Here is a 15418-nt window from a genome sequence, read left to right as displayed (position 1 = left end):
CACTACAAGTTAGGGGTGGCTCCTCTTCACACAGTGCCCTTGTATAAGCCCCATCAATGCTCTCAAGTCAAAGACCCTCCAGGAACACATCTGATGTCAGACAGAATTGGGTTTGCTCTTGATGGTGAGAACAGTTCATACCATAAGGATCCATGAAGCATCTCAGAAAGAGGGTGTTACAAAGGGCTTGTTATGGGAGTGTTAGCTGATTTCAGCTGAATCGGTGTGTTAGCTGATTTCAGGGAGCACTCAAGGAAGTGGGGGATCTGTGCGGGATGGAAGCTGTCAGAACACAAGGAAATTCAATGATTACCTTCATTTTTATTTAGTGAGTAGGAGGATAGAAGTAGGGCTAGAGTTGTGTTTGAAGAAGAAGCAATAGTCACTCCTGGTAGCCAGGAGAGGGGGGTGTTTGTTCATTTTTGCAGTTGTACAGCATCTGTTTTTATCTCTGGTCAGGCAAAATTACAGAGTTGTCTTGTTTTTGTCTTGCTCTACATCCTTGAAAGTCCTCATCTGATACAGTATTCTGCCTGTGTTCACCAAGCCAACAGCATGACCCAACTGGTAGCAAATAAGCCAGCAACTGGTTCTCAGCTGTAGGGAGACCAACCAGCCCAGATTGCCAGGGACTAAGGGTCTTCTCAGGATACGGGACTTTTCACTCTAACATGGGAAAAGTCCCAGGCAAACAGGACTGAAGTCGGTCACCGAGCTGCCTGGGCTGCCTTTTTCTCTCTCAGCGTTCACCTTTTTAATAACACCGCCTATAAATTAGCCACTTTGTACTTTTCTTTATTGACTCATTTGCATATGAAGATGTGCTTGACAGGAAGACGAGTCCCAGCCCTATCATTTACTAGCCATGTGGCCTTGGGCAAGTTACTCAATGTCTCTGTGTCTTGATTTCCTCCTCCTTAAAATGAGGCTGATGCAGAGGCTTACTGAGATAATGGCATCTCCAGCAATGCCTTGGACATCATAGATGCTCCATCAGTATGAACCCAGCTCCCATCTCTATCTACCCCATTCCATATCAGCTCTGCACCGTTTCGTGCAAAGCCCTTGAATCTACAGTGATATCTCTGAACCTTATTTTTATAGCTCTTAGCATGGTTCCAGGTGCCTAAAAACACTTAAATTTTCACTTAAAGGATGTTATCTCTGCTCCTTTTTATTTTCTTCAGTTCCTCCCATTATTTCCTTCTGGGTTTGTTTTTTTGTTTTGTTTTTGTTTTTGTTTTTCAGTTCAGTTTCAAAACAGACTGCAAAAATTGCTCCTGCCGACTATATTTTAAATCATCATGGCAGGGTACTGGGAAAAGTTTTCAACTAGCCATAATCAGGCCTCAGATAAACCTCATAGGCTACAATACTGCCACTGTGCAAAGCTCCCATTATTTCTTATACTTCTTTATCCTCTTTTCCTGCAGGAAATTCAGACCTGTAAGTAATAACAATTGTAAAAAAAAAAACTACATTTCTAAAGCCCTTGGTAGCTTATAAAACACTTTTGACAAAAGGAAAAAAAAAAAAAAAAACCTGAGAGGCAAGTACTATTACTCTCCTGTTTACAGATTAACAAACTGAGGCTTAGAGAAGCCACTGCCTGATTCAAAATCACAAGTCCAGTAATGTATGAGAACCAACCCTCTGAGTCTCTGTTCTGCTCCGAAACAACCTTCTTCAGATACTCAAACCTGGATATCAAAGCAGCCCCATTCTTCACATACCCGGGGCCATGGATCAGGCCTCTTGACCAGATGTTGCTATTGAGACAAGCAGCTGTCATTTGTAATATCCTGTGCTGTCCCCCAAGGTCCACGGCTCAGTTTCACTTTTAATTCAGCAATGGCTCTTGCCAGACCAATGAGGAAATCCCATCTGAGGTGGCACCACTGAAATCTGATTCAGAGCTCTCTGCTAGCTCTTCCTCTGACTATCATTTCAGCTTAAGCCCTGGCAGCTGGGCTTCATTGGGGCTGGATAACTCTAACTTCCCTTGACTTGCCATCTCCTTCCACAGTGCCCCAAGAAGGAATGCCAAATGGACTCACACTTGTCACCCTTTGGAATCCTTTACGTGTCACAGCCTAAGCAGAAATTACGAGGAAGGCTTTGGTATTTAATTCAGACCAGTACCAAAATACTTCCCTGTCTGGAGTTCCTCCATGAAGAAAGCATTTATAGTAAGCAGATACAGGGGGTGTGGACCTGCAGGCAGCCCAGGAATGCAAGTCAACAGCCTTGAGTGCTACTCGAAGAGGGGTGTGGACGCAGGGCACATTTCCAGGGTAACTCAAGCAAGTGGAGTTTGTGGTAAGGCAGAAAAAGGCTAAGATTTGGGGCCAGCAGAGCCAGGTTTAAATACTAGTTCCCGTGTTGACAGGGTGAGTTGCTGCATGCTAAGCATCCAGTCTTTCCTAAGCTCTCCTTCGTAAAAATAAAGCAATGCCTGTCCTGCCCTTTCTTTAGGGTGGTCTCGAGGTAATGGACATAAAAGCACTTTAGAAACTGGAAATCGCCAGACAAGCATTGCTGTTAATATTACAGAGCAATGTCTAAAGTCTGTGATACATTTTTCAGGCTGATTCACTATGCATTCCAATTCTCTTTGGTCTTTGTTTTTCTTCCGGTTCCTTTGATCTGTCTGCCTGCACAAGCTCAAAGTTGCTGAAGAACAGGTCAGCGTTTGTTTCATATTCCACACGCTTATTCAAGCAGTACTCCAACCCAAAAGGATAGTCTGAGGGAGCTTAAGGGATTGAAAGGAGGGGAGAAACACTTCGCTCAAAATAGGATTTTTGGGTTTTGTTTCTCTAGTGTAGAGGGAAATTTTAGATTTTGATTTGGAGGAGAAAACACAGAAAAGTAATTGAAATTGAAGCCAGCATGGTGGCTGATGCATGTCATTCCAGCACTTTGGGAGTGTGAGGAGCATGGCTGTGCTGCAGCCAAGCAGACATAGGGCAGCAGGCACAGGCCGAGGTCAACCGCCTAGAAGACTCAGTGGGATTGGGCACACGTGCACAGTTCCACGTCTCATACAATCACAGCCGTGTAGACGCAGCATAGAGAAGCTCCCCACCTGGCTCTCAGCTACTATTGTTTGTGTAGAAGATAAATGCAACACTGACCCCATGGGGGGGCTGCTGAATCGGCCTGTACGCCATTGGCCCATTTGGGGCCAAATGATGTGGCAAGACCTCTGAGAAATAGGTCATCAGAAAGATATAACTATCAATCATGTGTCAGGTCACGTGCCTTTGGCCACCCCCTGTAATGATGAGTCAGATGCCTTAGCCAAGGTCCGATGGTTAGAGTCAGCACCTACACAAGATGTAGCTTTGTGGCTACACAGGAAACTGGGACATGCAGGGAATGAACTGATGCAACAGGCCAGTAGGTGCTGGGGTCTGTCTTTGACTTCACAGGACATTTTGGAGGCCTGCCGGAAGTGCCTGGCATGTGCCCTGGCATACCCCAGATGGAGACAGCTGTCCAGTGTAATAGCAAGTGACAGTAGAGCGGATGCCCTTAACCAGATGGCAAATAGATTACCTTGGGCCACTGCCAGGATCGCGGGACTACACATATGCACTGACGGCTGTAGACACAGCCTCTGGCTTGTTGTTCGCCTACCTTTACAGGGTGGCCAACCAGCAGCACAGCATCCGAGCTCTGCAACACTTAAGTGCTTTGTACGGCCATCCCCTGGCCATTGAAAGTGATAGGGGAACACATTTCACTGGACAGCAGGTACAACAGTGGGCACTACAGATGGACATACGACGGGGGTTCATATTCCTTACACCCCACAAGCTGCTGGCATGGTTGAGTGATTTAATGGACTCTTGAAGAACAGGTTATGGTTGCATGTTACTCCCCCATCTTTGTGGGGCTGGAGTTCCAGAATGGATCTGGTCCTTCAAATTTTGAATGAGTGACCACAGAAAAGTGGCCTAGCCCTGGTGGAGGCACTGTTACACCAGGCTGCGGCCCCCATTCAGCTACAGATACATGCCAAGGATGGCCTCCTCCAACCAGGTATGGGGATAAATGGTAATCTATTGTTGCCTGCCCCAACGCTCCCAAAGACAGGGGAACAGAAAACCTGGCGTTGGCCATGAACCCTCCAAGCCCCTCATTGCAGATGGCTGGCTATCATAGCCCCCTGGGAGGAGGGCCTGCAGTATGACTTACATGTTATACTCTTTGTGTATTTAATGTGTGGCCTCCACAATTGAGCGTCATAGGGGAACACCCAAGGAAGGGACCATCCTCCGGGGGATACCTGTGTCTGTGTGGCCTGTTGGGGGAGCTGAGAAGGTGTGGCATCATCGCCCAGGGCAAAAGCCCTTGGCAGCTGCATCATTATCCAGAGATGAAAAGTTCGCCTGCATTTTGCCTGAGGGATGTGATTTGCCCTGTTAGTTCCGATAGCTGTTTTGTCATTCTGGTGGTAGGTCGGCACGCTCCAACAGCATCGTGGACTGGGCCCACACTACACCGAGGTGACCGATGTCTCCAGCCATTGGATCTGCACCACCCCTCCAGCAGCAGCTACAGACGGCTTGCCCTGGCACCTGCATCCAGCTTCTGTGAAGAACTGGACATGGCTAGTGAAGTGGGGGTCCCACAGGCAATGCGTGGGATGCAGGACAGTGGGCTCTGGATACGGGGTGTCGCAAAACCCATGGCCAGCCTGCCCCCTGGCTGTCTCACAGTGACTATGATGGAGGGGGCTTGCTAATGGGAGAACACGTGGTGCCCCACTGCAGGTACCATGCTGTATAGAGCAGCACTGGGGTAAAGTCACTGTAGGATGGTTGCCTGCTGAGGTTTGTGCAAACATATGTCACCATGCCAAGGGTGTGGAGGAACAAGCAAACTTACCAAGGCCAGGCCCCATGGACTTTGTGCCCCCTGGGAGTTTATGGGACTGTGGAAACACAGAATGGCCATACCTGCCAGCCAACTGGCCTGGACATTGTACCCGGGGGTGGCCTTATGTGCCTACCATTGTGCGTCCCACATTGCCTAGTCGCCCACATAGTTGGGAGGCACTAGGTTCCCACTTTTTCTGAGTGTGGGGCACCCCCTGGCGGTTTTATCCCTTAGCAATAACTATTCCTGGAGCAGATGTCATTACTGTGGAAAAGCAGGTTATAGCCTTTGCAGAGCTGGGGCCCTGAATTACATCCAAGTTGCTCTCCTTTTGTTAACTGGTGAAGTTCACCAGATCAGGAAGCCACGTGGAGCTGCAAAACCAGATGTCCTTAGACATAGCCTTACACATGCAAGGACATAGGTGGCACCTGTGCCCTTGTAGGGACACAATGTACATTTGTCCCTGAAAACCACCGGAATGTAATGGTGGCTTTACAAGAGGTGTCATAGGAGATTAAGCCAATTGGGCAACTTACTGACCCCCTGTAGAGATGGTGGGCATCTTTTGGGCTCTGGCCTACTCATAATCATAAGTAGCGTAAGTAGGATATTCGTGGTAGGTTGTTGCTCTCTGTATGGTTGCTGCGGCCTCTGGGTCCAGGGTGCTGCCGCATGTACACCAGTCCCTAGTAAGAGGATCCCCTCACCCTAGGGAGTGGAGTGTAAGGAACGTGGCTGTGCAGCAGCCAAGCAGGCATAGGGCAGCAGGCATAGGCCGAAGTCAACAGACTAGATGACTCAGCAGGATTGGGGCGCGCACACACACAGTCCCATGTCTCATATAATCATAGCCATGCCGGGCATGGTGGCTCATGCCTGTAATCACAGCACTTTGGGAGGCCGAGGCGGGCAGATCACTTGAGGTCAAGAGTTCGAGAACAGCCTGGCCAGTATGGTGAAACCCTCTCTCTACTAAAAATACAAAACTTAGCCAGGTGTGGTGGTAGGCGCCTGTCATCTCAGCTACTCAGGAGGCTGAGGCATGAGAATCGCTTGAACCCAGGAGGTGGAGGTTGCAGTGAGCCGAGATTGAGTCACTGAACTCTAACCTGGGCAATAGAGCAAGACTCAGTCTCAAAAAAAAAAAAAAAAAAAAATCATAGCCATATAGACACAGCACAGAGAAGCTCCCCACCTGGCTCTCAGCCACTATTGTCTGTGTAGAGTATAAATGTAACACTGACCCTGTGAGGAGCTGCCAAATAAAGCCATATCTCATCTACCTGCTGTCTCTTGAGTGTTCTTCCAGCTCCCTGCCCCACATCCACCCACACCCCTCAGCCCTCAGCTGGGGCTGGAACCTGACCCTGAACATGACAGAGAGGCTGAGGCAGGAGGATTACTTTAGCCCATGAGATGGAGACCAGCCTGCACAATATAGTAAGACCCTGCTCCTCCCACAAATGATTAAAAAGTTAGCCAGGTGTGGTGGCACTCACCTGTGGTCCCAGCTATTCAAGAGGCTGAGGTAGAATTGCTTGAGTCCAGGAGACCAAGACTGCAGTGATCATGCCATGGCACTCCAGCCTGGGCAACAGAGTGAGACCCTGTCTCCAAAAAAAAGGGAGAGAGAAGTTGAAAATTAAACAGAAAAATTGCATTTCACATTTAAGAATGATTAAAAAGAGATTACATTGATAAAGTTAATTGATAGAGTCAAGTAGAAGTTGTGAATTTGCAGTATGAAGAGATAAAATTGTCAAAGCAATATTCCAAGTACTTACATAACTTTGTTAAGCAAAGATACATTTGCTTATCACAACTCAAGTCATAATTACACAACTGAAGTACATTATCATCTCTGTCTAGGGCTTTGTCCAGAGTAAAAAAGATTCTTAGAAAATAGGACTCACCTGTGCTTCACCACATCTTAACAACATTATTCTTTTACCCACACAGGGGTTAATATGTTTTCTGGAAACTGACCATATTTTTTATAAGTAATCCACAAAAGACAGAGACAAAAAAGTTTCAGAAATATCTTTCTTTGTATTACCCTTGCAATTTGGCCCTGCTTCGGTTCATAGAACACGATGTTATATGTTTCCAGCAGAATCTTTCATTTAAGACTTTCCACTATAACAAGACAATTTATAGACAAGCCTGTCTGTGAGCAGGTGACAGGCTGGACATGGACTGACCACATAGCATGAAATCCTTCTGCAACACTACCCACCCCACATATAATGGAATTTGGATTTGGCAGTTAAATCTTGGACTCATTCCAGAAGATTTCGTTCAGTAAATACCGCAGGTTCTCGCGACCGTGCAGCAACTTCACTTTCAAGGCCAGAGGGAATGCAGACACCAAGAATGCAGACACTGGGTGTCAGGAATTAGAAACTTTCCAGGTGGCCACCAGATGGCGTCACTGTTCAGAACCACATTATATTGTATGTTTAAGTTACAATTTTAAGTCCTTGAAGCCAGAGGGCCCAGAGGTATATTTTAAAGATTGCCATTAAAAATGGCAATACACAGAAAGAGATTTCTGAACCTTTTTTGTCTCAGTCTTTTGTGTATTACTTATAAAGAATATGGTCAGTTTCCAGAAAACATATTAACCCCTGTGAGGGTAAAATAATAATGTTATTAAGATGGGGTGAAGCACAGGTGAGTCCTATTTTCTAAGAATCTCTTTTTCCCTTCACATGATTAAAATCATATGAAGTGACAGATTTTTTGTTATTCACTAGGTTTTTTAACCTAGATTACCAACAACAATGTGGGCATCTAATTTCTAGTCTCCAGTGGAAGGAAATAGAAAATTACACATCTTTTACTCTAATCTTAAAGCCAAAATATTTTCTGTAGATTACGTACTTTTGTTGGGTTTTCCTGGAATCTTGATGACATTATAGACCATAGTGATCAATCTACTATTTAATAAGTATTTCTTTTAAAGTGATATGCTGAAGGCCCTTTACACATACTATAAATTGCTTCTGCAAAAGGTAGCAACTAGTTTTAGGCTAACAGACAAGATAAGAATATCCATCACCTGTACCTCATCATCATTCAGTATATCTTTTTTTTTTTTTTCCTGAGATGGAGACTTGTTCTGTCACCCAGGCTGAAGGGTAGTGGCAGGATCTCAATTCACTGCAACCTTCACCCCCTAGGTTCAAGCAATTTTTCTGCCTCAGCCTCCCAAGTAGCTGGGATTGCAGGCACCCACCACCACGTCTGGCTAATTTTTGAATTTTTAGTAGAAACAACATTTTACCATGTTGGCCAGGCTGGTGTTGAATTCCTGACCTCAGGTGATCCGCCTGCCTCAGCCTCCCAAAGTGCTGGGATTACAGGCATGAGCTGCAGCGCCTGGCCCAGTATATCTTTTTTTATTATTATGATTTATTTTTTTGAGAGGAAGTTTTGCTCTTGTTGCCCAGGCTGGAGTACAATGGTGCAATCTCAGCTCACTGCAACCTCCACCTCCCAGGTTCAAGCAATTCTCCTGCCTCAGGAGGAGTAGCTGGGATTATAGGCATGTGCCACCACACCCAGATAATTTTGTATATTTAGTAGAGACCGGGTTTCTCCATGTTGGTTAGGCTGGTCTCAAACTCCCAACCTCAGGTGATCCACCCGCCTCAGCCTCCCAAACTGCTGGGATTACAGGCGTGAGCCACCGCATCCAGCCCAGTATGTCATTTGTTAAATATTTCTTTTGTGTACAATGTTCCCTAGGATTTGGGTGAAACCTCATATCACATGCTATGTATGAGCTAGAGAATCAGCTTAATTTAAAAAAAGAAATTTTCAAGGCCAGGGTCAGCTTGACAAAAGCCCTCCGCAGTGACTCCCTTCCTATAAAGAAGCATGCCAGGGATGTTAGATGTCTCTTCCTTCTCATATGATAAGCATGTGAAAACAGCCTTATCAGTATCCCAAGCAGTCTGGTTTAGGGTTGCTTGCTATTTACGAGAGTTATTTAGAATGCCAGCCTCCCAGCACCTGGCAACTCTGAAGCCTGCAGGATGTTTCACCCACTGCCTACACACCCTAGGCAGGGAATGAAAGCACCAGTTACATAAGAAGCCAAGCTTGGGCACTGCCCCTCCAAGTGGGAGAAGGGCAAGACGCTGAGTCCTAATTACCCTTTGGCCAGCCAGATGAGCTCACTGGGTTATGCAGCGTAATTATATCCCCTTCATGAAACTTAGCCATTTGATTAAGCAAAAAGCACAAATAATTATTTTTATTTTCATTTCTTTGATTACTAACTTATTTGTGCTTTTTTACATACTTTTTGGCCAGTTGTATTCTTTTAATGATCAATTTATGCACTTTGTCCACTTTTCTTTGGGGATATTAATATTTTACTCTTTAATTTGTAAAATAATTATTATGTAGAATGTCTTTTAATCCAGTAAAATCATCATGCAGTTTTTCTTATTAGATCTATTGATAACATATTTTGCATTAATATAGAGGCTATTTATTGATTATTTTCTCAGTATCCACACTCACCCCTTCCCTGTAGTATCCTAATGCTTGTTTGGGGATCTAAGTGGTAGAGGAAAAGCTGACTAGACCCCCAGCTCCAGGTGGGACATAGAAGTTGACCAAGCCAATCCGCACCGAGTCACGGCCCTCACCAACATGGCTGGTACAAGGGTGGGCATGTGACCCAAATCATTCTAATCAGGGGAAATCTCAAGATTCTTTTTTTTTTTTTTAAGATGGAATTTCGCTCTTGTTACCCAGGCTGGAGTACAATAGCGCAATCTCGGCTCACCGCAACCTCCACCTCCTGGGTTCAGGCAATTCTCCTGCCTCAGCCTCCTCAAGATTCTTGCTATAAATGCTAACACAAAGAGACAATCCCTACTTCTTACTAAATAAAAATATTGAAACACACAACCTCAGAAGCCACTGGCAGCCAACCTGGGGATTCAGTTTAGGATGAAAGTCACAGCAAAGAAAACAGGGCAGAGAATAAATAGGTTTTGGTGTAATATTATTGAGGCACCAGATCAAGCCTCACTTGAGGGTAGCCTACTTCTGGATATCTCCTTGGGTTTATGAAACTAAACCCAAGAAGATATACTGAGCAGTACACACTGGAATAGCCATCCTGGTTGGACATGGGTGATATCATTTTTTTTTTTTTAATTCCAGGGTACATGTGCAGGATGTGCCGGTTTGTTACACAGGTAAATGTGTGTCATGGTGGTTTGCTGCACCAGTCAACCCATCACCTAGGTATTAAGCCTGGCATGCATTAGCTGTTTTTCTCAATGCTCTCCTCCTACCCTTTGCCTTCCCACAACAGGCCCCAGTATGTGTTGCTCCCCTCCCTGCGTCCATGTGTTCTCATTGTTCAGTTCCCACTTAGAAGTAAGAACATGCAGTATTTGGTTTTCTAGCCCTGCATTAGTTTGCTGAGAATAATGGCTTCCAGCCTCATCCATGTTCCTGCAAAGGATGTAATCTCCTTCCTTTTATGGTTGCATAATATTCCATGGTGTACATGTACCACATTTTCTTTAACCAGTCTATCATTGATGGGCATTTGGGTTGATTCCATGTCTTTGCTACTGTGAATAGTGCAGCAATAGACATACACGTGCATGTAATGATTTATATTCACATCTTTCTTTTTAATCAGATGCCTATTCTAATTGGTTAATACCTATGCTGTACTGGTTGATATTAAATATTTTTAGTATCATCCTTATACATGCCAGGAAATATCCTTTATTATTAAGCTAGTTTGAGTAAGATTTGGCTTTTGGTTTTTGTTGTGTTTTTTCTTTTTCATCAGCATATTCAACAATATCTCTAACACAAAGATTTTTTCAAAGTCTAATTGAAGCTTTCATTGGGCTGGGTCTAGTGGCTCACACTTGTAATCCCAGCATTTTGGGAGGCTGAAGTAAGAGCATTGCTTGAGGCCAGGAATTCAAGACAAGCCTGAGCAACATAGTAAGATCCCATCTCTACAAAAAAAAAATTCAAAATTAGCCAGGCATGATAGTGTGCACCTGTAGCCCTAGCTACTTCAGAGCCTAAAGGAAGAATTAGAATTCTGTATCATCTTTCTTACCTAAATCAAACCCCTAATGCATTGTTATTTTCAATTTGATTTCTTCAAAAAAAATAATAATTTCAAATTGCTCTTCAAGGACAGAATTCTAGAGTTTTGTGACTTCTTCCCAACTGTTACAATTGTCTCATTCTCACCTAATTTAATTTTTAATGATCATTTATATTGAGTTCATCTGATACATTCAATACAGTTTTCATAGGAACAAATTCTTTTTCCATGCTATTATTTCATCAGTTTACATAAATATTTAATTAGATTCCATAAATATATTAACAAATACAATTGACATAAACTTGTTTGGAAATCTGCTACTATGGGAACTGAACTGCCAGGGAACACCAGGGCAAATTAGCCATAAGTATTCATCCTTCTGTGGATGGAAATCAATGTTTTATAGAAAAATAATGAACTTTTTTAATCTGTTGAATCAGTTAAGTAGAAATTGGTCAACTAAATATAATTGAGTTTAATTTTCTTATTTTTTCAATTACAAATTTCTCATACATATTTGCACATAAAGTTGTTCTATAGTTTGATATTTTTTTTGTTTATATATCAGGTCCAAATGGTGAGGCCGTGCTAACTGTATAGAAGGAATTTCATGGCATCACTTATTTCTATGTAATTAACAGAGCATAAAATTTATATATTTCTTGAAGAAACAAAATAATCAGATCTTGGAATCTCTTTGTGAGGTAATTCATTTATAATTTCTTTTAGGGTTGTTGCTCTATTCAGATTGTCACTTCTCCAGTCAATTTTATTAATATGTTTTTTCAGAAAACCATCTACTTCATTGGGAAGATTTTCAAATTTATTAGCAGTAAGTCAAGCATAACATTCTCTTCTAAATTGTTTAACTTTTTATTATGGAAATTGTCTTAGTCTGTTTGTGTTGCTATAAGAAAATACTTGACAGTGGGTAACTTGAAAAGAGGTTTATTGCAGGGCAAGGTGGCTCACGTCTGTAATCCCAGCACTTTGAGAGGGCAAGGCAGGTGGATCACGAGGTCAGGAGATCAAGATCAGCCTGACCAACATGGTGAAACCCCATCTCTACTAATAATACCAAAATTAGCCAAGCGTGGTGGCAGTCGCCTGTAGTCTCAGCTACTCAGGAGACTGAAGCAGGAAAATCGCTTCAACCCAGGAGGCAGAAGTTGCAGTGAGCTGAGATCACATCACTGCACTCCAGCCTGAGCAAGAGCAAGACTCCGTCTCACAAAACAAAAGAGGTTTATTTTGCTCATGGTTCTGCAGGCTGGAAAGTTCAAGGGCATAGCTTCTGGAAAGGCTTTCAGTGTGGCCTCATAACATGGTGAAGAAGGTCAAACAGGAAGCAAACGTGTGAAGAGACAAAACTTCAGGGACATCCTAGCTTTATAACAACCCACTCTCTTGGGAACTAATTCATTCCAGTGAAAACTAAAAACTAATCAGTCTCATACGTGTGAGAATTCACTCACTACCTTGAAAAGGACACCAAGCCATTCACTCAAAAAGAACCCACTCCATGAATCAAACACTTTCCAAAAGGCCCACCTCCAAACACTGCCACCCAAGGGACCAAATTTCAACGTAAGTTTTGGTGGCAAAAAACCATATTCAAACCATAGCAGAAATGCTCAAGCATACATGTAAGTGGTTAGAATAGCATAATGAACACTCAAGCACCCATGACCAGCCTCAAAAGTAATCAACATTTTCACCAATACTCCTTTGTCTATTTTCCTATTACTTTTTTCAGTGGAGCAGGGCAATTTTTTTTAAATCCCAGACTTCCTATTACTCACTTATATACATTTCAATAATTCTCACAGAAAAGAACTTTTTTATATAAACGTTTAACCTTTTCTATGTCTAAAACTTTACCTCATTTTTAATTTTTTGTTTTCTCTTCTATTTTTCCCAGGAAAAGGGAAAATTAATTTTCTTTAATTTTCTTAAAGACATTGGTTTCTCAGAGTCGTCTCTTGCATTAATATCAGTTCTGCAGTGTTTCTGTTTTCAGTTATTTCTGTTAAGTTTATCTAACACTTCATTCTTATTACTGCTCTCCTTAAGTTGTTTCAGTTTGTTTTTCTCAGTTTGAATGCTTTCTTGTTAAATAATGAATTCCAGCTGGGCACAGTGGCTCACACCTGTAATACCAACATTTCAGGAAGCCGAGGTGGGCAGATCACTTGAGGTCAGGAGTTTGAGAGCAGCCTGGCCAACATGGTGAAACCCCATCTCTACTAAAAATATAAAAATTAGCTGTGTGTGGTGGCACGTGCCTGTAATCCCAACTACTCAGGAGACTGAGGCAGGAGAATCACTTGAACCCAGGAGGCAGGGGTTGCAGTGAATGGATATCATACTACTGCACTCCAGCCTGGGTAACAGAGTCAGAATCCATGTCAGAAAAAAAGAAAAATAATAATAATTCTGAGCACACCTTTAGCCTCATCCCTTACAATGTTCTTATCTTCCATGTTTTCTAAATACTCTATAATTGTGGTTTTAAATTTCTACTGTAAACCATAAATTATTTAAATTGTTGTTTCTCTTTCCTTTTTTCTCATTTCTAAGTGCATGTAGTTTTTGTTCAAAATGTTTATGTTAATTTTTCAGTATTTATTTCTCTTCACCCACTCCCATATTCTAGTATTTATTATTATATCACATATAATAATCCCACATTATAAAATTTTATACATACATGTGTGTATGCATATATATATATATATGTGTGTGTGTGTGTGTGTGTGTGTGTGTGTGTGTGTGTGTGTGTTTTCCCTGAGATGGATCTTACTCTGTTGCCCAGACTGGAGTGCAGTGGCACGATCTCAGCTCACTGCAACCTCCACCTCCCAGGTTGAAGCAATTCTCCTGCCTCAGCCTCCCGAGTAGCTGGGATTACAGGTGCCCGCCAACACGCCCAGCTAATTTTTGTATTTTTAGTAGAGACAGGGTTTTACTGTATTAGCCAAGCTGGTCTCAAACTCCTGATCTCAAGTAATCTGCCTGCCTCAGCCTCCCAAAGTGCTGGGATTACAGGTGTGAGCCTGTGTTTCCCAGCCTGGTCTCAAACTTCCGGCCTCAAGTGATCCTCCTGACTTAGCTTCCCAAAGTGCTAGGATTACAGGAGTGAGCCATCACACCCAGCCCAAAATTATTATTTTTACTTATTTACTTATTTATTTATTGAGACAGAGTCTTGCTTTGTTGCCCAGACTGGAGTACAGTGGCACAATCTCAGCTCACTGCAACCTCCGCCTCCTGGGTTCAAGTGATTCTCCTGCCTCAGCCTCCTGAGTAGGGGGATTACAGGCACTTGCCACTATGCCCAGCTAACTTTTTGTATTTTTAGTAGAGACAAGGTTTCACCATATTGGCCAGGCTGGTCTCGAACTCCTGACCTCAAGTGATTCTCCTGCCTCAGTCTTCCAAAGTTGTGGGATTACAGGCATGAGCCACCGTGCCCAGACTATTATCTGTTAAATCAGCAGGAGAACTAAAGCAATAGATCCTAGATCTGTGCTGTCCAATACAGAAGCCAAATGTAACTGCTGAATACAATTGACCCTTGAACACAGGTTTTATTCTGCCTCTGCCACCTCTGAGACAGCAAGACCAACCCCTCCTCTTTCTCCTCCTCCTCAGCCTCCTCAACATGAAGACGATGAGGATGAAGACCTTTATGATGATCTATTTCCACCTATGAACAATACATATAATTTATCTTCCTTATAATTTTTAATAACATTTTGTTTTCTCTAGCTTATTTTATTGTAAGAATTATGATATATAATACATATAACATACAGAATATGTGTGAATCGACAGTATGTTAAAAGTAAGGCTTCTGGTCAACAGCAGGCTATTAGTGGTTAGGTTGTGGGATAGTCAAAAGTTATACATGAATATTCAACTATGTGGGGGTCAGCACCTCTAGCCTCATATTGTTCAAGGGACAACTTGAAATGTGCCTAGTCTCAAATGAGATATGGTTTAGTATGAAACATAAAAAGAAAGTGATATATCTCAACAATACTTTCATATTGACTACATTTGGAAATAATATTTTAGATATAATGGGTTAAATAAAACATATTATTGAAATTAAAGCCAAACAAGCACACTACAAAAAAGGAAAATTACAGGCCAATATTCCTGATGAACATAGTTGCAAAAATTCTCAACAAAATACTAGCAAACCAAATTCAACAACACATTATAAGAATCACTCACCATGACAAATGGGATTTAACCCTGGGAAGCAAGGATGATTTAAACATATTCAAATTAATAAATGTGATAATCCATATTAACAAAATAAAGGATATAAAATATATGATCATTTTAATAAATGTAAAAAAAAGGTATTTGGCAAATTGCAACACTCTTATGATAAAAACTCTCAGCAGATTA

At 42.6% G+C, this 15418-nt stretch overlaps 1 long non-coding RNA gene and 1 other non-coding gene across 2 annotated transcripts in view; both read right to left on the bottom strand.

Annotated features, from left to right (window-relative positions):
- Positions 1 to 15418, bottom strand: part of LOC141585082 (uncharacterized) — a 142424-nt gene that overhangs the window by 50805 nt on the left and 76201 nt on the right. Inside the window, exon 2 of the long non-coding RNA XR_012518356.1 lies at positions 6390 to 6497. This is a non-coding gene — a long non-coding RNA (uncharacterized LOC141585082). The remainder of the gene's footprint in view (positions 1 to 6389; positions 6498 to 15418) is intronic.
- Positions 1251 to 1393, bottom strand: LOC120365262 (U4 spliceosomal RNA). The gene has a single exon (XR_005580265.2). It is a non-coding gene; the product is annotated as a U4 spliceosomal RNA (small nuclear RNA).

Source organism: Saimiri boliviensis, chromosome 7 (genome assembly GCF_048565385.1).
Source record: "Saimiri boliviensis isolate mSaiBol1 chromosome 7, mSaiBol1.pri, whole genome shotgun sequence".
NCBI lineage: Eukaryota > Metazoa > Chordata > Mammalia > Primates > Cebidae > Saimiri > Saimiri boliviensis.
The sequence above is the reverse complement of the archived record's forward strand: the minus strand, read 5'-3'. Positions and strand labels throughout refer to the sequence as shown.